Here is a 27,791-nt window from a genome sequence, read left to right as displayed (position 1 = left end):
ACAAAGGCAGCGATAAAGTGCTCAGGAACAGAGAAGGGTAGAAAGTGATGCATTTGATGACGGGAAGATCCTGGAAATGTCAGCTGAAGTGTGGCAGGAAGCTGGCCCTCACCCCCACCTATGATTGGGTCAGTTCTACACACAACAGTCTTGGGTGTGATTCGGACATGCAAGTGAATGATATGGTGTCTGAATAGGGAGGAGGTCAGAGACCAGTTGAGAGCAGGAGGAATGAGTGGAACATGGTGAGTGAGCAGGATGGCACCCAGTGGCTGTAGAGCACCAGTGGCTCTAGGAAAACAGTTCACAAAATGAGTTAGAATGGCAGAGCAAGGAGAAGAATTTGGCAGCTCCTCTAGTGCTGTAGGCAGGAGATAACACAAAGCAGGCTAGAAGGAAAGCTAGAGGAAGAGAAAAGGTGGTGGCCAGAAAATCAAAAGTTGGGGGGAGGGGGAAAGCTGTATCCACCTCCCACCACCTTGCCTCTACACCCCTCTCCAGCTGAAACCTCATAAATGGTATAAAGCTACTAGGAAAATTCTATTTTGGCAAATTAATGCGCTCATGAAAAAGGACCTGACTGGAGTCTACTATTACACCACTATAATATATTATCATAATGTATTATTATAATATACCATTATAATATATTAAGGATGATTATCACAGGATCGTACCAGAGAATAAGCCTCCTGAGTCATGTCAGTTGAAAGCTGTACTTCACAATTTTTCTTAATAAAGAAAAGAAATAGAAGAAATAAAAGAAATAAAAATAAAAATAAAACAATAAAATAAAAAATAAAAAAAAAAAAAATAAAATAAATTTTTCTTAATAAATTTTTCTTAATAATTAATAATAAATTTTTCTTAATAGAAGAAATAAAAGAAATAAAAATAAAAATAAAAATAAAAATAAAAAAATAAAATAAAAAATAAAATAAAAAATAAAATAAAAAATAAAATAAAAAATAAAAAAAAAAATAAAAGAAATAAAAGAAATAGAAGAAATAAAAGAAATAGAAGAAAAGAAATAATAAAAACCAAAGCAGAAATAAATGAAATTGAAACTAAAAAAACCAATCCAAAAGATCAATGAAACCAAGAGCTGGTTCTTTGAAAAAAATCAATAAAATAGACAAACCCCTAGCCAGGCTCACAAAGGAAAAAAGGGAGAAAGCACAAATAAACAGGATCATCAATGAAAGAGGAGAAATCACAACGGACACAGCAGAAATCAAAAGAATAATCAGTAACTACTATGAACAGTTATATGGAAACAAGTTTAACAATCTAGAGGAGATGGACAAATTCCTACAACTCTACAATCACCCAAAGCTAGATAAAGAAGAAATAGAACACCTAAACAGACCAATTACAATTAGCGAAATTGAAATGGTAATCAAAAACCTCCCAAAAACAAAAGCCCAGGACCTGATGGATTTACAAATGAATTCTACCAAACATTCAGAGACGAATTAGTGCCTATCCTTCACAAACTCTTCCAAAAAATTGAGAAGGAAGGGACAATACCAAACACATTCTATGAAGCCAACATTACACTAATACCAAAACCGAACAAGGACAACACAAAAAAGGAAAACTACAGGCCAATCTCCCTAATGAACACTGATGCAAAAATCCTCAATAAAATTTTAGCTATCAGAATCCAACAATGTATCCATAAGATAATTCACCACGACCAAGTTGGATTCATTCCAGGGGCACAAGGATGGTTTAACATCCGAAAATCAATCAACGTTATCCAACACATCAACAAAAAGAAATATAAAAACCATATGATAATATCAATAGATGCTGAGAAAGCTTTCGACAAAGTGCAACACCCATTCATGATAAAAGCCCTTGAAGTTCTTGGGATACAAGGAACATACCTCAACATCATAAAGGCCATCTATGACAAGCCAACAGCCAGTATCATTCTCAATGGTGAAAAGCTGAAAGCAATTCCATTAAGATCTGGAACAAGACAAGGATGTCCACTCTCACCATTGCTTTTCAATATAATACTGGAAGTCCTAGCCAGGGCAATAAGACAAGAGAAAGACATCCAAGGAATCCAAATAGGAAAAGAAGAAGTCAAACTATCACTATTTGCAGACGATATGATATTATACATAGAGAACCCCAAAAACTCCACAGAAAAGCTAATTCAACTCATCAATCAGTTCAGTAAAGTGGCAGGATACAAAATCAACACGCAAAAGTCAGTAGCCTTCCTATACACAAACAATAAATCTGAAGAAGAAGAAATCGAAAAGACCATCCCTTTTGTTATTGAAACAAAAAAAATCAAATATTTGGGAATAAATCTAACAAAAGAGGTAAAGGACCTATACAAAGAAAACTATAAAACACTGTTAAAAGAAATAGAAGAAGACACAAAGAAATGGAGAGACATCCCCTGCTCATGGATTGGAAGAATAAACATTATTAAAATGGCCATCCTTCCAAAAGCAATATACAGATTCAATGCTATTCCAATCAAAATTTCAATGTCATTCTTCAAAGAAATAGAAAAATTATTGATGAAATTCATATGGAATCACAAAAAACCCCGAATAGCCAAAGCTCTCCTGAAAAAAAAAGAAGGGAATGGAGGCATCAGACTCCCAGACTTCAAACTATACTACAAAGCCATAATCATCAAAACTGCATGGTATTGGAACAAGAACAGACATACAGACCAATGGAATCGAATAGAAAATCCAGAAATAAACCCACAGATTTATGGTCAACTAATCTTTGACAAAGGAGCAAAGACTATGCATTGGAGCAAAGAAAGTTTGTTCAATAAATGGTGCTGGGAAAACTGGGTCGCTACATGCAAAAGAATGAAGCTTGACCACCACCTCACACCATACACAAAAATCAACTCAAAATGGATTAAAGAACTAGACATAAGACCTGAAACCATAAAATATATAGAAGGAAATATAGGCGAAACACTACGTGATTTGCACATCAAAGACATCTTTACAGACACATCACCCAAAGCAGTGATAGTGAAGGCAAAGATAAACAGCTGGGACTATATCAAATTAAAGAGCTTTTGCACAGCAAAAGAGACAATAACAAAACAAAGAGAAACCCCACCAACTGGGAGAACATTTTTGCACCCAACACTAATGATAAAGGACTGATCACAAAAATCTGCAAAGAGCTGATGAGACTCAACAACAACAAAGAAAAGAATCCAGTCAAAAAATGGGCAGAAGAGCTTAAAAGAAACTTCTCTGAAGAGGAAATGCAAATGGCCAACAGGCATATGAAAAAATGTTCAACATCACTTGTCATCAGGGAAATGCAAATCAAAACTACCATGAGATACCATCTTACACCAGTGAGAATGGCACATATTAAAAAAACTAGCAACAACAAATGTTGGCGAGGGTGTGGAGAAAAAGGAACTCTTCTGCACTGTTGGTGGGAGTGCAAACTGGTCCAACCACTGTGGAAAGCTGTGTGGAGATTTCTGGACCTACTAAACATAGAGCTTCCATATGACCCAGCAATTCCACTCCTAGGTATTTACCCAAAGGACACAGAACATCAATTCCAAAGAACACCTGCACCCTATGTTTATAGCAGCACTGTTTACAATAGCTAAGCTTTGGAAACAACCCAAATGCCCAAAAATAGATGACTGGATCAAGAAGATGTGGTACATATATACCATGGAATATTACTCAGCATTCAAAAAAGATAAACACATGCAATTTGCTGCAACATGGATGGCGCTGGAAGGGATCATGCTCAGCGAAATAAGCCAAAAAGAAAAAGAAAAATACCGGATGGTCTCACTCATAGCAGGAATCTAGAAAACTTAAATAATGGACCAGGAAAATGAAAAACTATAAGAAAGTGAAAATCAAAATCAACAAAAAACTATGAACCAGAGACACTTTTAGGGGGCGGGGGCGGGAGGGGAGGGATTGGGGTCAGAATGGGGGGCTGCAATTGTATGGGGAATATAACAATAAAATTTATAAAAAGAAAAAAAAAAAAAAAAAAAAAACCAAAATGACTAATTTGAAAGAAAGCTGCACTCCTATGTTTACAGACGCACTATTTACAAAAGCCAAGTTATGGAATCAACCTTAATGCCTTAAAACAGATGAGTGGATCAAAACGATGTGGTATGTACACGATGAAATACAACTGAGTGATCAAAGAAGATAAACTCATGCCATTTGCTGAAATATGAGTGGAGCTGAAGGGATTATGGTATGTGAAATAAGCAGAAGGAGCAGATAACTACGGGATAGGGGTTACACAAGGAATATAGAGAAACCAAACAGAGGGTCAAACAAAGATAGACTATAAAACCAACCCTTAAAACCTGACCACAGATCTGAGACTTCCAGGAAAGAAGGAGGAGAGGGAGACAGACAGGGAGAGATGGTTATATGCAGGGGGTAAAGCACAGGGAAAAGTGGCTGAGAACTTACGTGTGCTTTGGTGGTGGGAGAGTTAAGATGACTAAGGGGAGATATCTTATATTGTCAAAATATTAACGAAGATGTAAAACAATGGTACTTCATTAATAAAAATAAATATGTAAATGAATAAAAATAAAAAAAAAAAAAAAAGATATATTGGAAAAATCTATTCTCCGGAATCTTCCCTCTTTACTGCTTCTGACAAGCCCAAGGTCTCTCCAGATAGTGAAAAAAAAAAAAAGAACATGGAGTTTTTTGGTGGCAGTGAATTTCACATTTGAAACATTTTACAAAAGGACCTGTGTAAGTTCAGTTTGTCCTGCTACCCTATTTTTTATTTTTTCCTGGCAGTCTTTATCAAACCACAAATAGAAGGGTGGGGCTCATCTCTGCCCAAATGTGGGGCAGATAAGACAGGCTGTTGCCTGCTAATCTCCACCTGGGGGTGGAGGCACAGGTGGCAATCAAGGAAACTCAGGGTCCCCTCAGTGAAAGAGGGTCACATACACAGTCACTGCTCCTTAGCTCCCTCTCCTTAGCCTCATCGTGGGACAGAGGGAGTAGAAAGGTCTTGCCTGGATTCAGGCAAGAACAAGATTACTGCAACACAATCTAAAATACCCATCCTGAGGAGAAAAGCCAAGAGAGCTACTTATCTCAGTCTACAGTGCTGGACCTACAAATGCAGAGATAAGAAAAGCATCTCTTTAGACTATTAAATAAGTGACTTGCTCATGATGGACATAGTGAATCGAGGATGGGGACAGGGTCTGACTCCAGGCCCTCACAACACAGCCACCCAACTGGCATCAGAAGAATTCTTCCCATCTTTATAAAGTATATGTGGGGTTCAAAACATCCTCAAACTGGATGTCATCTGCACTGGAGTCGTGGTAGAGGCAGGAAAGCAGCATCTCCTATCCTAAAGAACAGATTCTCAGTCCGAGAGGCTGGAGGGACAGTGAAATGCCCTCTAATATGAACTGGGATTAGAAGGACCAATCAATCATTCTCCGGCTTGACAACATGTACCTACTACCGTGGTATAAAAGAAATATGTGTTTGATCTTTTCCTGGGTTCTTGGCACAGAGCACCTAGCCATGAATTTTCTGAGTGATGGATGTGTCCTTTGTATTCACAGAGTCCCATACTTGAATTTCTAATGAGGAGGGGCCCCTACAGAGATTCAGGACCGGAGCTGGCGCCAGAGGAGCCACCCACCCACATGATTGGAGAAATGGACCGTTCAGTCCCGCTCTCAAGCCTGGGTGAGGGGAGGGGAGCTGGAGATGTGGTCAATCATGACTAAGGAATGAAGCCTCAATAAAAAACCCTTGAACACAAGGCTCAGAGAGCTTTGGGTTGGGGAACACATGGAGGTGTTGGGAGGGGGTGTGCCCTCAACGCTTGCATGCCACCCCAGACTTCCCCTAGGCACTGCTTCCATTTTCTTCATCCGAGTTGTGACCTTCATAGGAACAGTAATCATACATGCAGCGCTTGCCTGAGGTCTGATATTCCAAGGAATTATCAAACCTGGGGGAGGACACCAAGGGTTTCCCCAACCTTGTAGCCTCCTGAGCAGAAGTGTGGGTCACTTGGGGATATCCAAGACTTGTAGCTGGCATCTGAGGTAGAGAGCAGTCTTGTGGGATAGAGACCTTAATTGGGGGATCTGTGTCAAAATGAATTGAACTGCAGGACACAGCTGGTATCAGAAGGTTGTTATTGGAACCAACTGTGCAACTCCAGCCAGAGGTTAAAATTTACTTCTTAGGATTCTCTTGCACACAATGTAAAATAGTGGCCACTGGGAACTTCAGCTGCATTTCAGGGGAGGCCCACTGCAGCCCAAGGGGCTGGCTGGCTGCCACCTAACCCTTCTATAGTTATGACTAACAAGACTGTGGCATCCAGTCTCGTTAGTGAACTTGTGTTCATTTTTTCAACAAATACTTAGCAAGCATCTGCCATATGCCAGGCACTATGAGAGGCATTGAAGCTGGTTCACTCAAGCCAAAGTGTAAACACACAGCTAGTCCATTTTGACGGGAAAGAACATATTTAGACTTTCTAGAATGAGCTATGATAGAATGTCAGGACACCTAGAAATCACCCAGAAGAGTCAGCTGAGCAGTGTAGACTTGGAGTTCTGCCCCTCTCCAACAGCTGCTCCCTCATGCCCATTCAGGAGTGGGTTCTGTTCTGCCTGATCCTGCAATGGCAGCATTAAGTCACCCAGGCATCTTAACCTGAGTATTTGTCATCCTGACCCACCTTAGAGCAGCAGCTGCCAGCCAGCTAGGGCAGGAGGAGGGTCCGCATGGAGACTGGGATTCAGAACTGGGCTGGGTTCCCTTCAGAGCCAACAGAAGAAGCAAGAAAGCTGGAGACCTCAGGAGGCTCCAGTTTCCTTACCAGAGAAATAGTGAGTTAAAGAGATCATAGGAGGGGCCTCCTCTGATGAAGAGGTGGTTGAGCACCGCGCTGTGAAGCTGTCTGCAGCCTCTGCAGCACCGGTTCGATGCCCGGTCCCGGCCAGCTGGTGAGGGTCCCACATGGCACAGCAGACCTCTCCTGTTGCGCCCGCTGCCCCCCTCATCAGTATATTTCAATCAGTCTGCCTGTTCTGTTCCCCTCTCTGTCTCTGGTGAATCCTCTCACCCTCCCGTGCATCTGGCCTATACCCTGGTTCTTGTATAAATAGATAAATCTTAAAAAAAAAAAAGAGAGAGAGATCATAGGAAAGACCATATTCGGGGTCAAGGTCAAGAGTTGAATGGTTTTACTGTGGCCCCCGGTGCACTCAATGGAGAATCCCCACCTTTCAGTGGGTGTTTCTGTTCCCCCTTGACCCTCTTCCCTTATAATCTTTTGCGTATTCTAGCATGATATTGTCACAGCTGTCTCCTGAAATAGGTTGTAGATATCTTAAGATCAGGGCCATGAATTTTGGTTTAGAGCACTAGGGTCCTAACAGTGTCTGGCACCCGAGGGGGCAACCAATAAGTATCTGCTAATGATTAAATGACAAAAATCACCCCAAATCACCTTTAGCGGAAAGAAGGACCTAAGTAGAGGAGGGACCAGTAGGACTTAGGGGCAAATATGGAGAGTGTTGTGAATCTCAATTGGTAAGGTCTAGTGCTGGGTCAGAACTGTGGGTCGGAAGTTCACCCACCCTTCCAAATCAGCCACTCTTCCAAATAGGGGTGAAAACAAGACAAATGAGGGAGTCTCCTCCGAGTGACTGATGTTAATCAGCTTGTATTTCATGGCAGTGCACACAGGAGCCACTGTGTGTCTTGTACATGGGCAGGAGTCCGAGCTGGCCACAGCACTCAGAGGCTGGGGGAGGGGGAATCAGGAAATGACATTCTTGTGGGCTCCAGAGCTTTCAACAGGCTGTGCTGACCAGTAAGGGTCTTGTTTTGTTGTTCATGAATGTAACCCAGCAACATGGTGGCTGACTCATCCTAATTCCAGGCCTATTCAATTCCCCATGATCCTCCTCCATCAAGGGCAGGAGGAGAGGAAGACAGGCACCTGTGCAGGGACGAATCAGATCAGCAGGCTGAAGGTAGAATAATGCTCTCTTCGCCCTCGGGGTTCCTTCTGAAAATCAATGGAAATAGTTCTTTCATGGAGCCCACAATCCCCAAAACACACACCCCTTGGCTGAAGGGTCCTGTTCTGGTCATGGGTTTTGGTTCTGAACATTTCACAGGTGACCTAGTAAGTACCTAATATGTGCTGCTCACAGAAGTAACTTTATTTTCACCCTATTATTAATGTCTACTTCCTCAGGTCCTATGCTCTACATTCCACCAGATGGGGTAAGTACTTCACATCAATTTTAAATATTAAATAAGTTGAGGTTGCAAAGGACTCAAAGCAATACCTGACCTATAATAAGTTCTGCAGAATGTTTATTCACTAAATCTCTGCACAAAGCTCCATCAGCAAGGATGATGGCATGACACCATTTTCTTAAAGAAATGTCCAAAAGACTGAGGAAATGATGCATGGAAGAAACAAGGAACCAGGAGGCTCAACCTACTTCAAAACTTGAAGGACCTCATAGGTTCATCTGACTCAATCCCTCACTCCCAGGACGACTCCCAGTTCAACCTTACTACTTCACAGAAGACTGGGTGAACACAGGCTCTATCAGCCAATTCATTAAATATGTAATTGCCATAAATTACCCCTCCAATAAAATTGCATCATGTTTTAAAGTCCCCTCTCCCCGAGGAAACACCTGACACTCATTCCGAGTAACTTAATTTCAAAGCTGGTGAACAAGTTTTCAGAAGCCACACCTGTGCTTCTCTTGAACATGGTCTCTGCCCTTTGTTGGTTTGGATTTTGTTTTTGTTGTTTTTTTTTTTTTTTTTTTAAAGGAAACTAACCTGTTGTAATATATTTTCCACATTTTTTAAGTTTATCATTTGTATTTAGATCTTGTTTGTGGCATTTTTGCCACACAGACGTTTTTAAACCTGATTATTTTCCTTCACGGTATCAAAGTTTTATATTATGATTAAACTGCCTATCCCAATTCCAAGATATTTTTTAAAATTCATCTGCTTTCTCTAACTTTCTTGGTTTTTTAATTTTACATTTAAATCCTCATTGCATCTTGGACTTTATTTTCTCATTTTTTACTATGACTAGCTCATTATCCCAAAACCATTTATTGAATTATCCCTTTTCAATAGTTACTTAAATATTATCTTTGTCATATACTAAATCTTCCTATGTATCTAATCATTATATTTCTCGACCCTCTATTCTGATCACTGATTTCTGTCTTGTTCTGTGACCATGTTATATTGCTTTATTACTAAATCATTAAAATATATTTCAATATCTATTGGAATTAATTCTTGAGTACTAATTCTTTTTTTTTTTTTTTTTTTTGTGGGACCCTCGCCGGCGTCTGGGGAGCGGACCGGTGCTGCAGAGGCTGCGGGCAGCCTCGCAGCTCAGTGCTTAACTGCTGCGCCACCAGGGGAGGCCCACTAATTCTTTTTGCCTATTTATCTTTCTAGATGAATGTTAGGATCATTTGTAAAACTTTAAAGCAGAATTTTGATAATCTGACTGGAATTTCCATGAATTCATACTTTAGGGCAAATTGACATTTTTATAATATTGAGTTTTTCTATCCAAGGAGAAAGAACACACTTTTATTAATTTAAGTCTTTTCTCATATCCAACCATAAAGTTGTAAAGTTTTATCTATACAGGTCCTGCCCATTCCTTGCTGAATTCATTTCTAAAATCTGAAATTTTAAACATGATACTCTGCTCTGGAAAAAGTCTATTACTTAGTATTTCAAATTAGTATAGCTATTATAAAGAGGGTCTTACCTTCTACTTGCTTTTCTAATTGGTTGTTATTCATATATATTTAAATGAAGAACAATTATTTAGTAGATAATCTTGGTTTACCTAATCCTAATTGATACATGAAAGAAAAAGTCACAGAATTCCTACATCAGCTTGTCCTAAATGAAAAGGTTCATTAACTGCAATGTTAGAGCGTGGAGAGGAAGCAGTGGTAGACACTGAGGCTGGGATACCTGGGATGCCCAAGGGCTCAAGGAAGGCTAACTGCATAACAGCCACATTTTCTAAGATATTTCACGTATCTTGGAGCAGGTACAGAAAAATCTTCATCTCCCCAGAAAATTAAACACATCAGTAAAAATAAATAAATAAAAATAAATAAATATCACTTTGATGCTAAAGATAAAGAGAAAAAATGAGGACAAACACCCAGAGATTCCTCCCTGTCATGTAACAATCAAAGCTAAGCCTCTAGAGACATTTGCAGAGATGCCCTATGGATCTTTTAGCACATCATTTCTCAGGCGTCTCCTGCAGGCCACCTATCCCAGGACAACGGGGTGCTTGTTAAAAGGGAAGATACCTGTGCCCCAGACCTATTGAACCAGAATGCCTATCAGGCAAGTCCCAGAAATATACATTTATTAATTTCTTATGCATTCTATAACTTGAAAGTAACTCTTTTAAGGGGGTGGACTGTAAGACATTGTGTGACTTTTGCAGCCTGTTCAGTTCATAATCAGATGCTGTGAAGTTGTAAATTGGGAAATCTGTATCAAGGTGGCCATACCTAGTACATGATAAAATATACATTTCTCAGGAACCACTTTACAGGTGATAAATAGTGGCCTTGCAAGCTCTTCCCAGAAGAAATTTTCTGGTGGTTCATGTGCATGTTGCTGTGAATACTGTATCTCTGAGATAACACCATAGTAGTGACCAAGCATTTTTTATAGTCTGTCAAACTCTTGGAATACAACAGCTACAATTACATTTTAAAACCTTGCCCTATCTTTTCATTCTTCTCTATCCATAGTCCCTTCTAAGGTTAAGCTTAAAAGATCCACTAAGTTGGCCATGAGTTAGTAGCAAGGCAGCAAGGAGCAGGAGACAGCTGTTAAATGTCTGGTGGAATTATTTTTTGTCAAATCCATCCCACATGTTTAATGTACTCTAGCCAAAATCAATGGAAATCATTCACAACATTCCATCAAAATCCAGCAGAAGAAGGCTACAGGCTGTTTGCAAAGGCTGTTGTGAGCCATAAAGCAGGCTCAGAATCTTCCTCACGCTCTCAAACAGCCACTGAAATGAATAAATCAGGGTTTGCTGTGCTCCTATTAGCTCATATTTTCTCTAAATATGAAAGATATTTGTATAACACACAGATGAGACAACTGTTTTAGCAATAATTAAAGCAGCAAAATCTGTTTCAAATGCTAGTTCTTGCAGACACGTAGTCTGGCTTACTTGTGATGTGGAACTAAAACTAAAATGAACCTTTTTTTTAAGAAACAATAATTACCACTTTCACAGTAAATATCTAATTGGACAAAAATACTTTACAATGATCTACGTGCTTACAGTTAAAGCACTTGACATGTGTACCCTGGGAAGAATTTCAGTTCCCATGGGGCCTTGCTTGTTTAATAACCAGTGTGCTTAACTGCTATTCACCTGGGGCCAAATTCCTGGTGTCAAGTTCAAACAAGTCGAGTCAGGTTCTCACAACAGACTTAAATGTATTATTTCTCATGAAAAATGTCACAATTTGGATCAAATGAGGACTGAGTAGATAACACAGATTCTTTAGGGGGACTTGGTCATTCCTTTGCCAGTTAACACCCCCTCACCAGACAGAAACTTGGGAAGCCTTTGCGAGGCCAAAGAAAACTACTGGGAAAAAAGTCATTAACTCCAAATCCTTTGGGCCATTGTCCCTTGGTAGTTTGGAAATTATTCTCTCTCCTGGATCCTGTTCATACTTCTGAAATACAGTTGGGCATGATAGTCAAGAATGTTGGCTCTGAGACAGACTATAGGTTTGAAAGGCCCTCTATCCTTGTAGCTGCAGGGCCTGGGACAAGCTCTTTAGCCTCTGTGCCTCAGTTTCCTTATTGAGAAGATGAGAGAATGAAAATAACTCTTTCATGCAATTGTGAGCTTTACTATAACCTACTTATGGTAGTACGTGGCACGCTGTAAGCATTCAATAGGGTTGGCAATGTTGATGACCATTAACTTGTTTTTTTAGTCCACTGCCTAAGTGAACAGCATATAAGTGTAAACAAATTTTATGTTATTTAGAAAGTAATCACTGAGAATTCTTCATAGAAATTACATTTTGAAACTTTGGGCAGGGAAAGGAAAAAGATAATTGTATCCTGTAAGAAAAATCTCCAGGAACAAAAGCCTACCACCTACTTGATCATACACTAAGTTGATGACTTTAAAACATTCCCCCACCATAGCTGAAAGATTTGAATGAGTCATGTGGTTCTGGATTAGAGTCAGAGGCATCAACATAAACTTATGTTTATCTTAATAAAGATTCAGGTGAATAGTTATAGAAATAATTACAGATATAGTGATTCTGTAATTATTACTGTAGACTCACAGTATTATGCACACATATATATTTCCTAGCTCCATTCATTCAAAGGGTCTAGAACCAGATACCCCAGTGACAATGCACAAATCTAGCCCAGATCTTGATATATAAATACCATACTCCAATAAAGAACAAGGACTCCTTCAAAAATGTGTCTACATAGGGAGCTGGAGCGTAAAGTAGACATCATGAGCTCGGAACACATTTAGTGCCAGAAAGGCACTAAATGATAGGCACAGGAGGCAACAAAGAGAGCTTCTAGTGACAGGTACAGGAGCTAACAAAGAGAGCTTCTAGTGACCAAAGCTGGAACAATTTGAGCAACAGGTTAATTGACACAATGTTGCATTATAGCCCAAAGTAGAGTAAATACCCATGAGTCCAGGCTGATATAAATAAATGACTAAGTAAATGACTAAATAAATAAATTTAGGTAGGGATGATAAATTTCACCTGCAGAAGTAGAATTACATATAACTTACATAGCTACTCCTTTCTCAAGGAAGGAGACAGATCACAATCCCCACCTCAAAGTGTGGGCTGGTCACAAAGACATCCCCACAAAGAGCACAGCAAGGAGAGGGGGTGGGGAGGAATGATGGAGGGGATGAGGAGCTAGTAACTTTGCAGTGGAGAATCCTGACAAGCACTACCTCAGACAGGTGGTCAAGGTCAGTATCATCAGTAGTAAGTGATGTTGACAGCATGAACCCTTGAAATGGTAGCCCTTGCTATGTTTCATTTACAGTACAGTAATAAAAATAGCATTTTACCTGTGCTCTTCCTCCCAAAAATATAGAACTCCTGTCTAACCATGAGAAAGACATCAGACACACCCTTATTCAAAGATAGTCTCCAAAATACCTGACCAGTATGCCTCAAACTATTCAGAGAATACAAACAAAGGCAGGTTCAGAAACTAAAGCAGCCCAGGGGAACTAAAGGTGATGTGACATTCTGTATGGGATCCTTGAACACTAAAAGACCATGAGGGAAAAATTAAGGAAATCTGAGTATAGACTTTAGTTAATAATAAAGTATCAATACTGGTTCTGTAGTTGTGACAAATGTACCCTGTAACTGAAGATGTTAGCACTCGGGAAAACAGGATGTGCGCTATATATGGAACCCTCTGCACCATCTTTGCAACTATTCTGTAAGTATAAAGCTAGTCTAAAAAAAAAAAATCAGTCATAAACGCCAGCCCACCCCATATAGACATATGGCCGATCACTCCCCCGACTCTGGTCCCAACACACACGTCCACATACCCTCTCATGAAATCTTCTCTGGAGACAACAAATATTGGTTAAAGAGATTCCAGAACATTCTCAACACTTATGACAAAACTGTAATAATTCAGGCAAAGTAGCACTGGTGTAACAGTGGATGAAGAAATCAACAACAGAATGGAGGGGTCCAGAAATAACCCCATGCATGTCTGACACGTGATACATGACTGAAGTGGCACTGCACGTCAAAAACATGTGGGCAAGAACGAACTTTACAGCTAACAATGCTAACACAACTAGAAATGAACTATACAGGAAAGTAGAAGGCAAATACAAAAACAACTCCAAGTGATTTAAAGACAGGGAAACCAAGTTAAATTTTTTTTTAATTTATTTATTTTTATACAAGAAACGGGTACAGGCCAGATGTGCAGGAGGGTGAGAAGATTCACCAGAGACAGAGTGGGGAACAGAACAGGCAGACTGACGAAATACACTGCTGAGGGGAGGAGAGGGTGAGACAGGAGAGGTCTGCTTCGCCATCAGGGATTCTCACTGGCTAGCCAGGATCGAACTCGCGCTGCAGAGGCTGCGGACAGCTTCACAGTGCATTGCTCAACCACCTGCGCCACCAGGGAGGCCCCCAAACTAAATTTTTTAAAAAGAAATCAATGGGTGATAGCCTCATGATCTTGGGAGTATGAAAAGATTCCTTAAATAAGACTCCCCTCTTTTTCCCCAAAAAGAACGTAAAGCAAAAGGGAAAAATTAATAAATCCTATTACATAATTAAGGACTTCTAATGATGAGAAGACAACAAAAAGAGAGTGAAAAGATAAGACATAAATTTGAAGATGCTATTTCAACACCTACATATGACAAAGGAATAGCATCATCAAATATGTAACAAAATGATTATATATTTGATATGAACATATAATACATAGAAGTATAAATTTTATGAATAAACAAGGTTAATGTAAACAACTCAACAAAAAAGTAAAGTTGTAAAAACACTGTACCAGAAGAAATTTGAAGGATTAATAAGTAATGAAAACTTCACAGGTGACTGAAGAAACGCAAACTGAAATTACCATCAGATGTTACTAAACACCTTAACATCTAATGGTACAATAACTTGGCAAGGGCACACAGGAACAGGAAAGCTCATGCACCTCTGGTATCCACTTGGAAGGGCTTTGGCATTACCTGGTAAAACCAAGATGAGCCCACCCGATGACTCTGAGATTAAATTCTTATGTATCTAGATCTAGAGAAATGGTTACACATGGCACTACAAGATGTCTAAGAATGTTCACAATCATCCCCCACCAGAAATAAATCCATGTCATCAATAGTAGGGTGGACAGGTGAACTGCATTGCACTAGTGAACTAGAACAGCAGACAGCCACGGCAAGGTTCAAATCACAGCAAACACCTGCCAGGAGGAGGCTCCCAGGAGTGCTGGCAATAAGACAAGTCGTCGCATAATACATGCAGTGTTATTTCACTTCTATGAGTTAAAAAATGGGCAAACCTAAATCTATTACTCAGGAATGTAAACATGAGTGGTAAAGTATAAAAAAGCAAAAAAAAAAAAAAAATGATTATCATGAAAGTCAGGGTTGAGGTTACTTCTGAGTGGAGAGAAGGCGATAGGAGTGGGGAAACATCTGTTCATTTTGTCACCATTTTATTCATTAAGTTATACATAAATGCATACCCTCTTCATGAAGAATGTTCTATAATTGAAAAAGATTCAGATGCCCTGGACTGGCTCTCTGGGAAGCTCAGTCTTTGCTCCATCTCCTGCTTTCACGACAGTGTGGGGATGTATGCTCAGTCCCCGCACAGCATCAGGAGGTCACGACACAAGCAGGGGCACCGGGGAGCACAAGGCACACACCTGAACAGCAGATGACCTGCTTCTTTACCCCACATAAGGAAAGTGCTGTGTGCATTTTAATAATTGCCATGTTTCCAGACCTTTCAGTGGGTTTGATGTTTATTAACGTTTGTGCTTTTGGTATTTTCAATAAAGTAGATATTTATTACTCAGTATCCCAAGTTCTCTTATTTGACTTGTGCAATTTTGAAGAAATCCCTATACCCATTTTTGATCCACTATCAATTCTGGAATGAGTTTTGGAGTCGCATATAGGAAATGAAAGCCATTTATGTATTCTTAGTAGAAACAATTATTTCCAAATATATCTTTAACCTGCTCAAAGCCTCAACTTTATTAAAAAGTTGGAAAAAACTTTAGGAGATGCCTGGTGATTTCTAACTTGATGGGCATTATGTTCCAGCAAGCAGCAGAGGGGGCACTCAGGCTGCAAAGGCCATTTCCCACCCAGTTCCCAGCTCTGGCATGCGCAGGAAATTGCAAGAATCCTTACTTGCTCAAGAACTCAGAATGGCTCCCCAGCTTTCCCAAGGTTGGCAACCAAGTTTTCTCTTTCCACCTGGCGGTGCCTACATGAAGCGCTGTATTAAGGAGCCTGAGCCAGGACAAGTTTGGGAGAAAACAGGGCCAGGACGGATGGGCAGTGACAACGATGGGTATGAGAGGTGGTGAGAGAGGCAGGGGCATGGGTCTCTGCCACCCTAGCCCAGCACATCAAGTCCAAAAAGTGCTTTGCAAACTTTCCAGCTCATTCATAAACTATCTCCTCACTCTGGGGAGAGGGACCCAATGAACCAGGATTATTAGTGCTTCATAATGTGTGATACCATACATTTGTAAAGGTGCAAACCTATACTCCCTAAGACACACATAGTGTTGTAAAAACATAATGCAAAATAACAACAATAAACCACCCCCTTTACTATCTCTCTCTTTTTTCTACCATATTCCAGGGCAAACTATCAAGTGGGTATTGCTGATGACCTCTTCAACCTAATGCTGCCAAACTCACTCCCACCTCCAAGACTTCATCCATCATCCATGGACTTCTTGATGCTTCCTCCCACCCAGCTCAGTTTTCACATCCCAGCTTGTGACATTTCATCCATGAACATTTCCAACTCACTCTCCATGTCTGTGGACTTTCTCCTTCCTGAATTCCTTTATCCCTTCTGGACGGTTCATAACATCTGGAACTTTAAATATAGTTTTAGATTGCTTGCTAGATCTTTTCTTCCCATGTGTACTATTCTTGGCTCCCCCAAAGAGAAGTAATAGCTTTAAAGAAAATGCTCTCTCCTTTTATCTTGTATTCCAACAGTATATAGTTTGCTATACTCGAAAATTATTTGCTAATCAAATGACTGAAAAATGAGAGCACACCTTTTTTTTTAGTGCATCCTTGTTCCACTTGTACCTACAGATGCTCTCATCTTGGGGTACAACCTGCTCCATGGCAGTGGCCCTGCTCCCAGTGATTCCCTTAAAGGTACCCAAAGGGCTGGGTTATGATTTCATTTCTCAGAAGAGGCAAGAGGACACACAATCCCTGAAGATCTCCTGGATTGAATTTATAGAGGATGGGAGACACCTTGGGCAGAGGAACCAGTGACAGAAGAACCATCCCAGGCCATTAATCCCCCCCAACCCACCCCCAGAGTGGGAGGTTCCCTTGCTCTCCAGTCTTTCTGTCTCCAACATCACTTTCTGGGGTTACTTCCTATCACTACCACTTACAAGATAAAATAAGTTAGGCCTAGGGGACTTCTTCTATCAGTACTTCTCCCACATGATCCCTCTTCACCCTTTCTGATTGGTTCATAAAGCTATCAATGGCAGTAAGGGTGGCATCCCAAGGAAAAGTCAACAAAGACCCCTGAACTGGAAGAGGAAATCAAGTTAGATTCCATCAGAGCAAGGCCAATATCCAAATTATCAAGAAACATAGGAGGAGTTCCTAACTGAGAGGTCAAAGGAGATATGTGTAGAGTTGAAAGTCCTTCAATCAGGAAAGGAAGATCAAGAAAGAATACTGCAACCTGTTATAAAGTAGGGTGAGAGCAATTCCTCCTAAGAGATTACTTCTTATATAGTTTCAGGTCGATTTGCTTGTAAGGCACTAGGAAGTGTGAAGGGTGTGATTCTAGCTGAAGGATTGGGGGTAGAAGAGGATGGTCTCTTCTTCCTTTAACCTTGGCATTTGGAGAATCCTGCCCCCACTGTCAATCAAAGCAGAGAGTGAAATACCTGCAGTCCCCAGTCCCTCTCATCTATTCTTTTTTTTTTTTTTTCTAAGATTTATTTATTTATTTATTTATTTATTTATACAAGCACTGGGTACAGTCAGAAGTGCGGGAGGGTGAGAGAATTCACCAGAGCCAGAGCAGGGAGCAGAACAGGCAGAAGGACCGAAGTACACTGCTGAGGGGAGCAGCGGGCGGCAGGAGAGGTCTGCGCGCCATGCGGGACCCTCCTCTGGTGGCCGGGGAGCAGCCGGGGATCGAACCGGTGCTGCAGAGGCTGCGGGCAGTTTCGCAACCCAGCGCTCAACCGCTGAGCCACCGGGGAGGCCCCCCTCTCATCTATTCTTGAAATACCTGCAGTCCCTCTCATGAAAGTGCCACAGAGAAGAGATCATAATCCTTTGTCCAAATCCAAGGCAACCAAGTATGGGCTGGATATCCAGGAGGTTGCTAGGTGTAAGATGCTGGCCCATGGGTGAGTCTGATACTATTAGATGGAGGCAAACTAACCAATCTGTATATTTTCTCCTGATGACCATCTGTGTGTGAGGTAAAAGAGACAGGCCAGAGAACTAGGTCTGCTTCTGAAGGGATGACTAGATGATAGGTGAACGGTGCTACTTCCAAATCCAGAAAGGTGGTAAGCCACTGTTTCCATCCTCTGTGAGGTCAGAAAGGTGAGGGGAAGATCCAGGCAGGTGTGGTCTGCAGCCAGTGACCTGGACAAATGCCCAGCGAGGTCCTAAGACTTCCTCATTCTTCCTTCCCATAAATGCCTATCACCTGAGACAATGCTCTTCCACGTGTGACCCTTGGCCCACTTATAAAAGCATCACTTTTAAAAATGTGTGTGTCCCCACACTGCCCCTGACGACTGAATCAGAATCTCTACAGTTGAGTCCTGGAATTTGACTTTTTAATAAGTACCCTATATGTTTCTTTTGTTCATGGAACTTCTAAGACTACTTGAAGCAGGATGACTTACTTCTTTTCTAACGCATTTGCCCTAATTCTTCTGCCAGGCACAGATCAAGGCCATGAAGTCTCCTGAGGCTTCCCCAAACTTTCTGTGATTTCTTTTGTATCCAGATCCCAGGCCAAATCTTGCCCTCCTGAGAGCTACCTAGAATCAGCCCCATATCACAAGTTACTTGCTCAGAAACACAGAGACCTGCCTCTGCAGCACGGCAGCAGCTTCCCCTGCTATCTGGATGGAGCAAACTGTACGTTTCCTCTCTATGCCTGAGCTACCCAGGTTCTTCAAGTAGGTGCTATCCCAGGCCCCACACACTCAGTTCAGTCTAGGTTCTCTTCTTTCAACACTACTTGCCCCTAAATTGTCTGCAACATTACCATCCATACTTCAGCAGAGAAGGAAATGGCCCCATTCCTCAGCCCCCAATAGGGGATATGACATGGTCATTAGGGAGGGAAGTGAGTGGCAGTAAAGAAGGGAAGTGACATCCACTGAGCACCTGCTGTATATAGTCCCAAGTCAGTTTTCTCACATACACTATGCCATTTGTTTGCTTGTATGCCTCAGAGTCAGAGAGACAACACATTATTCCAACTCCACATAATTTGAGTACAGAGAAACTTTGTTTAAATCCTTCAAGATATTCAAGAAAATCTCTCACAAATATCAGTAGCTTAAAACAAACCCAGACTAAAAGTCCTGAATTCACCTGACCTATCACTCTGAGTAATGTGGTCAGGCCTTCATACCATCTTCTACAATTTGCGTGAATATGAAACACATCGACCCAGTGATTGCATATCTCTGCAAAGCACTTCTGCACACACATGCGTCAAGTGTGCTGAGTCAAGTTCAGGAAGTTAATTCCATTTAAATTCCCCTGCACTCTCAAAATACACCAGGCACAACTCCCTCTTAAGGATTTACAAGCTTACATAACCAAAGCCTGTTAAATGAGACAGGTTCCACCTACAGACTCTCTCCCTTGTACACACACACACACACACACACACACACACACACACACGCACACACGCATGCATGCTAAATCTATACCCTGCCTTTCCCCAACCCCGAATGAAAAATGAAATAGTCTTCTGGCAAATACAGGAGGGCAAAATGTTTCAAGATTAAAGGAAAAGAAGATCAAGCTCTATATAAAATCTGGGGTGTAGAGATTTGGCGAAGTCCTCAGAAAAAAAATCACATCAGCAGCAGAATCTGGAGTAGCCAGATTTACCAAGTGCCTGATTCCACTGCCATGGAAAGGTGTCAGCACCAGATGCCCATTATTTAACACATTATTATTGTCTAGTAGAAGACAGTTTACACTCCAGGAAAGGACCATTACTTCAGGCTTCCTCTTCCCTGTCTTTCTAAATATAAGTTTTTAATATAGTTATCCTGGATTTTTGTACATCGGATATACTGGGTGTGGTTAAATTCATCATTTGGTCTAGTGTTACTACAAAACCTTAGCCAATCATATATAATATATAAAGCATGCATATGTGTGTGCAGATATATATTCCATATATATACCACTGTTATAATATTTATTATTTATATCTAAATCAACTTTTCATTAATTGAAATTTTTATTGAGATGATAGAATTGCTTCCACTTATAAAACATAATACCAAGACAGCCCTTGTACACTTTTCCCAAGTTCCCCAAATGGTAACATCTTGCAAACATTTTCCAGTAAAATAACCTAAATAAGTTATTAACATTAATATACTCTATCTTATTTGGTTTTGCCCAGTTTTACTGGTACTCATATGTGTGTGTGTGCGCGTGCATGCATGCATGTGCATTTAAGTTCTACACAATTTTATCACTTGTGTATGTCTGTGTATCTAAGAGAGAAGATGATGCCTTGCACAAGGATCCTTATTGTCACCCTTTTATATCCATACCCACTTTTCTCCCCCTCTCCTACCCACAAGATTCTTGACCATAACCCCTGTCAGCCACTAATCTGTCCTATTTCTAAAATGTTTCAAGACCGTTACATAATGGAATTTATACATCGTGAAGCCACTGAGATTGCCTTTATTCCCACAGGACAATTCCCTTGGAGAGTGGTCCAAGTTGCATGCATCCAAAGCTTCTTCTTTTTTTTTAAAGAGTTATTTATTTATTTATTTATCTATCTATCTATTTATTTATTTATTTATACAAGCTCTGGGTACAGTAAGAAGCATGGGAGGGTGAGAGAATTCACCAAAGCAAGAAAGAGCGGGGAACAGAATAAGCAGACTGACAAAGTACACTGCTGAGGGGAGCAGCGGGTGGCAGGAGAGGTCTGCGCACCATGTGGGACCCTCGCAGGCAGCCAGGGATCGAACTGGTGCTGCAGAGGCTGTGGGCAGCCTCTCAACCCAGCGCTCAACCACTGTGCCACCAGGGGAGGCCCCAAAGCTTCTTTTTACTGCTGAGTAGTACTCCATGGAATAGATGCACCATAGTTGACTTAGCTTTTCAACCTTCTAAAGAACATCTGGGCTAGGCCAGGCCCCTTCTGGCCAGCAGTCTGAACCCAGAGGGGGAGCGGGCACCCAGGGCCGGGGTAGACCAGGTGTGTGGAAGAGTGTGCCTGTCTCCGAATCGCCATTTTAGAATAGGGATCTTTCTTCAATAAAGACTGCTTGAAACCAGCAGAAGGCTCCGGGAGGAGGCAGAGGTGAGCTGGGAAGTTCGCCCAGGCCAGGCCCCTTCTGGCCAGCAGTCCGAACCCAGAGGGGGAGTGGGCACCCAAGGCCAAGGCAGACAGGGCACGCAGGGGAGTGCGTACCCGCATTGCCTTTTTAGAACAGGGACCTTTCTTCAATAAAGACTGCGTGAATCTGGCAGAAGGCTCCCTGTGGAGCCAGAGGGAGAAGGTTCCCCGCGCAGTCAGAGGTGAGCTGAAGGCCCCACAAACCCGGTCCCACCTGGCAGGAAGTCGGAGCCCAGAGGAGGATCCAGAGATTTGGAACCCAGAGTGCAATCCAGCTACCCCACCTCCAGGGAAGTCTGTGGGACTTCAAGATGCACCTTTGTAACTAAACACAGAAGGAGGAGAGATTCTGTGACAGTGACCATTAACATACTCAAAGTACCACTGCCTCACTAGACTTCTGGCATAACAGTTTTTGACTCATTTGGATTGCCAGTTTCTGAAACTCCCGAAAGAACACACCAAAAAGATGCCAGCCAGGGCCTCCCTGGTGGCACAGCGGTTGAGCGCTGGGTTGCGAAGCCGCCCGCAGCCTCTGCAGCGCCGGTTCGATCCCAGGCTGCTCCCCGGCCACCGGAGGAGGGTCCCGCATGGCGCGCAGACCTCTCCTGCCGCCCGCTGCTCCCCTCAGCAGTGTCCTTCGGTCCTTCTGCCTGCTCTGCTCCCCGCTCTGGCTCTGGTGAATTCTCTCACCCTCCCACGCTTCTGACTGTACCCAGTGCGTGTATAAATAAATAAATAAAATAAATCTTTAAAAAAAAAAAAAAAAAAAAAAAGATGCCAGCCAGTACCAGCAGCACAGTGTCCCAACGCATAAGGCAAATTAGAAGACAGGCAGGAGGGAAAAGAAAAACTATAAGCAAAGCAGCAACGCCTCAGAAAAAAGACACACCACAAAAAAAAAAAAAACAAAAAACCACCCACCAGCTTGCAACTACAGTGACTTGGAAGAAATTCTGAGCCTTCCAGAAAAAGAATTTAAAATTGCCATGATGAAAAAACTGATGGAAGTCATTGAGGAAAACAACGCTCAGGAGAATGAAATTGAGTCCCTAAAGAGGGAAGTAGAAGAAATGCAGGAGATCAAAGAATTAATGGAGGCGCTAAAGAACTCTGGGAAAAGCAATGAAAGCAGAATAGATGAAATGGAAGAACGAATAAGTACTCTTGAAGACGCAGAAATAAAAAGAACCAAAACAGAAAAGGAAAGAGAAGTACGAAGGAAAAAGATGGAAGACAGACTTCGGGAACTATTTGACTCCATGAGGAAAGGCACTGTAAGAATTACAGGAATCAGGCCTCCCCGGTGGCGCAGCGGTTGATCGCTGGGTTGAGAAGCTGCCCGAAGCTTCTGCAGCGCCAGTTCGATCCCTGGCTGCTCCCCGGCCACCGGAGGAGGGTCCCACATGGCATGCAGACCTCTCCTGCCGCCCGCTGCTCCCCTCAGCAGTGTACTTCGGTCCTTCTGCCTGCTCTGCTCCCCACTCTGGCTCTGGTGAATAATTCTCTCACCCTCCTGCGCTTCTCACTGTACCCAGTGCTTGTATAAATAAATAAAATAAATCTTAAAAAAAAAAAAAAAGAGTTATAGGAATCCCAGAAAGAGAGGAGAGAAATGTAGGAACAGAGAAAATATTCAAGGAAATAATTGAAGAGAACTTCCCAAACGTGAAGGAGGAGCTGAAAATTGATATAGAGAAGCAAGAAGAACACCAAACTTCCATGATGAAAGAAAAATACAGCAAGACATATAATAGTAAAGAACCCAAGACAAGGAAAAATAATGAAGCTGACAAGAGGGAAGAAACAGATAACATTCAAGGAAAACCAATCAGACTGACATCAGACTTCTTCGAAGAAACACTACGGGCAAGGACAGAGTGGAGGGACTTAGTCAACAGACTCCAAGAAAACAGATGCCAACCAAGAATACTCTATCCCGCAAAACTCTCCTTCCTCTATGAAGAAAGAATAAGGACCTTCCCAGACAAACAGAAACTCTGGAATTTCATTACAACTAAACCCCCACTCCAAAAAATACTACAAGGAGTCCTAAAGCCAGAAGTCAGAGGGACGAATAACGACAAAAGAAGGCCAAAAAAAAAAAAAAGTTATTAAAAGAGTAAATAAATAAAATCAAAGGAAAGACAAACACAATGGCAAATACAGATGTTAACATATCAATATTAACTCTAAATGTAAATGGACTAAACTCTTCAATAAAAAGACACAGAGTCAAAGGCTGGATTAAGAAACAAAACCCAACTTTTTGCTGTCTCCAGGAAACTCATTTAGCTACAAAAGATGAAAATAGACTCAAAGTTAAAGGATGGAAAACAATCCTACAAGCAAATGGACCAAAAAAGGAAGCAGGAACAGCTATACTGATATCAGATAAAACAGATTTCATACTCAAAAAGGTAAAAAGATACTCCAACGGTCACTACATTATGATCAAGGGGACAATACTTCAAGAAGAAATAACACCCATTAACATATATTCACCAAATGAAGGAGCACCAAAATATATCAGACAACTGTTGTCCTCTCTGAAAACAGACATCAGAGAAAACACATACATAGTGGGAGACTTCAACACACCACTATCAACAATGGATAGATCAACGAGACAAAAAATAAATAAAGACACTAAAGCTCTAAATAAGGATCTAGAGCACTTGGGCTTAACAGACAGCTATAGAACACTAAACCCAAAAAATCTGAGCACACATTTTTCTCAAGCACACAAGGATCATTCTCCAGGATCGATCACATACTGGGACACAAGACAAACATCAACAGATATACCAAGACTGAAATCATACCAACCATCTTTTCTGACCATGAAGGCATCAAACTAGAAATAAACCATAAAAAGAAGGCAAGGTAATCTCCTACCCATGGAGATTGAAAACCACACTTCTGGAAGACCACTGGACTATTGAGGAGATCAAAGAAGAAATTAAAAAATTCTTTGAATTGAATGACAAGGAGGACACCAATTTCCTAAATGTATGGGATGCAGCAAAAGCAATAATAAGAGGAAAATATATAGCAATGGAGGTTCACATCAAGGAACAAGAAAGAACTCAAAGAAACAACCTAATCTCAAAGCTCAAAGATCTAGAAAAACAACAACAACAACAACAACAACAACAAAAAAAAAACAAAACCCAAAACCAGTAGAAGAAAAGAAATAATAAAAACCAAAGCAGAAATAAATGAAATTGAAACTAAAAAGACAATCCAAAAGATCAATGAAACCAAGAGCTGGTTCTTCGAAAAAAATAAATAAAACAGACAAACCCCTAGCCAGGCTCACAAAGGAAAAAAGGGAGAAAGCACAAATAAACAGGATCATAAATGAAAGAGGAGAAATTACAAAGGACACAGCAGAAATCAAAAGAATAATCAGTAACTACTATGAACAGTTATATGGAAACAAGTTCAACAATCTAGAGGAGATGGACAAATTCCTACAACTCTACAATCACCCAAAGCTAGATAAAGAAGAAATAGAACAGCTAAACAGACCAATTACAAGCAGCGAAATTGAAATGGTAATCAAAAACCTCCCCAAAAACAAAAGCCCAGGACCTGATGGATTTACAAATGAATTCTACCAAACATTCAGAGACGAATTAGTGCCTATCCTTCACAAACTCTTCCAAAAAATTGAGAAGGAAGGGATAATACCAAACATGTTCTATGAAGCCAACATTACACTAATATCAAAACCGAACAAGGACAAGACAAAAAGAGAAAACTACAGGCTAATCTCCCTAATGAACACTGATGCAAAAATCCTCAATAAAATTTTAGCTATCAGAATCCAACAATGTATCCATAAGATAATTCACCACGACCAAGTAGGATTCATTCCAGGGACACAAGGATGGTTCAACATCCGAAAATCAATCAACGTTATCCAACAGATCAACAAAAAGAAATATAAAAACCGTATGGATAATATCAATAGATGCTGAGAAAGCTTTCAACAAAGTGCAACACCCATTCATGATAAAAGCCCTTGAAATTCTTGGGATACAAGGAACATACCTCAACATCATAAAGGCCAAATACAACAAGCCAACAGCCAGTATCATTCTCAATGGTGAAAAGCTGAAAGCATTTCCATTAAGATCTGGAACAAGACAAGGATGCCCACTCTTACCACTGTTTTTCAATGTAATACTGGAAGTCCTAGCCAGAGCAATAAGACAAGAGAAAGACACACAAGGAATCCAAACAGGAAAAAAAGAAGTCAAACTATCACTATTTGCAGATGATATGATAATCTACATAGAGAACCCTAAAAACTCCATAGAAAAACTAATTAAACTCATCAATCAGTTCAGCAAAGTGGCAGGATACAAAATCAACATGCAAAAGTCAGTAGCCTTCCTATACACAAACAATAAATCTGAAGAAGAAATCAAAAAAACCATCACTTTAATTATCGAAAACAAAAAAATCAAATACTTGGGAATAAATCTAACAAAAGAAGTAAAGGACCTATACAAAGAAAACTATAAAACACTGTTAAAAGAAATAGAAGAAGACACAAAGAAATGGAAAGACATCCCCTGCTCATGGATTGGAAGAATAAACATTATTAAAATGGCCATCCTACCAAAAGCAATATACAGATTCAATGCTATTCCAATAAAAATTTCAATGTCATTCTTCAAAGAAATAGAACAATTATTGATGAAATTCATTTGGAATCACCAAAAACCCCAAACAGCCAAAGCTCTCCTGAAAAAAAAAGAAGGGAATGGCGGCATCACACTCCCAGACTTCAAACTATACTACAAAGCCATAATCATCAAAACTGCATGGTATTGGAACAAGAACAGACACACAGACCAATGGAATCGAATAGAAAATCCAGAAATAAACCCACAGAGTTATGGTCAACTAATCTTTGACAAAGGAGCAAAGAATATGCATTGGAGCAAAGAAAGTTTGTTCAGTAAATGGTGCTGGGAAAACTGGGTTGCTACATGCAAAAGAATGAAGCTTGACTACTACCTAACACCATGCACAAAAGCCAACTCAAAATGGATTAAAGAACTAGACATAAGACCTGGAACCATAAAATACATAGAAGGAAATATATGTGGAACACTACATGATACGCACATCAAAGACATCTTTACAGACACATCACCCAAAGCAGTGATAGTGAAGGCAAAGATAAACAGCTGGGACTACATCAAATTAAAGAGCTTCTGCACAGCAAAAGAGACAATAACAAAAACAAAAAGAAACCCCACCAACTGGGAGAACATTTTTGCACACAACACCTATGATAAAGGACTGATCACAAAAATCTACAAAGAGCTGATGAGACTCAACAAAAACAAAGAAAATAATCCAGTCAAAAAATGGGCAGAAGAGCTAAAAAGAAACTTCTCTGTAGAGGAAATGCAAATGTCCAAGTGGCATATGAAAAAATGTTCAACATCACTTGTCATCAGGGAAATGCAAATCAAAACTACCATGAGATACCATCTTACACCAGTGAGAATGGCACATATTTAAAAAAAACTAGCAACAACAAATGTTGGCGAGGTTGTAGAGAAAAAGGAACTCTCCTGCACTGTTGGTGGGAGTGCAAACTGATCCAGCCACTATGGAGAGCTGTGTGGAGATTTCTTGACCTACTAAACATAGAGCTTCCATATGAGCCGGCAATTCCACTCGTAGGTATTTACCCAAAGGACACAGAAACATCAATTCCAAAGAGCACCTGCACTCCTATGTTTATAGCAGCACTATTTACAATAGCTAAGCTTTGGAAACAGCCCAAATGCCCAAAAATAGATGACTGGATCAAGAAGATGTGGTACATATACACCATGGATATTACTCAGCATTCAAAAGAGATAAACACATGCAATTTGCAGCAACATAGATGCCGCTGGAAGGGATCATGCTCAGCAAAATAAGCCAGAAAGAAAAAGAGAAATACCTGATGGTCTCACTCATAGAAGGAATTTAGAAAACTTAAATAAGGGAACAGGAAAAAGAATAACTATAAGAAAGAAAATATCAAAATCAACAAACAACTATGAACCAGAGACACTCTATGGGGGGTGGGGGTGGGGGGTGGGGAGAGGAGGGCTTGGGGTCAAAATAAGGGGGTTGTAATTGTATAGGGAATATAAAAATAAAATTTAAATAAAAAAACAAAAATAAAAATAAAGAACATCTGGGCTGATTCCAGTTTTGATCTATTACATATAAACTTTCTATGAATATTCATGTGCAGGTTTTG

The 27,791-nt window shown here is 40.6% G+C and overlaps 1 protein-coding gene across 1 annotated transcript in view; it reads right to left on the bottom strand.

Annotated features, from left to right (window-relative positions):
- The window catches only part of RAB31 (RAB31, member RAS oncogene family), a 155,079-nt gene that overhangs the window by 21,710 nt on the left and 105,578 nt on the right, over positions 1–27,791 (bottom strand). The window lies entirely within an intron of this gene.

Source organism: Talpa occidentalis, unplaced genomic scaffold (assembly GCF_014898055.3).
Source record: "Talpa occidentalis isolate TD23 unplaced genomic scaffold, MPIMG_talOcc4v2.1 talOcc4.13, whole genome shotgun sequence".
Taxonomy (NCBI): domain Eukaryota; kingdom Metazoa; phylum Chordata; class Mammalia; order Eulipotyphla; family Talpidae; genus Talpa; species Talpa occidentalis.
The sequence above is the reverse complement of the archived record's forward strand: the minus strand, read 5'-3'. Positions and strand labels throughout refer to the sequence as shown.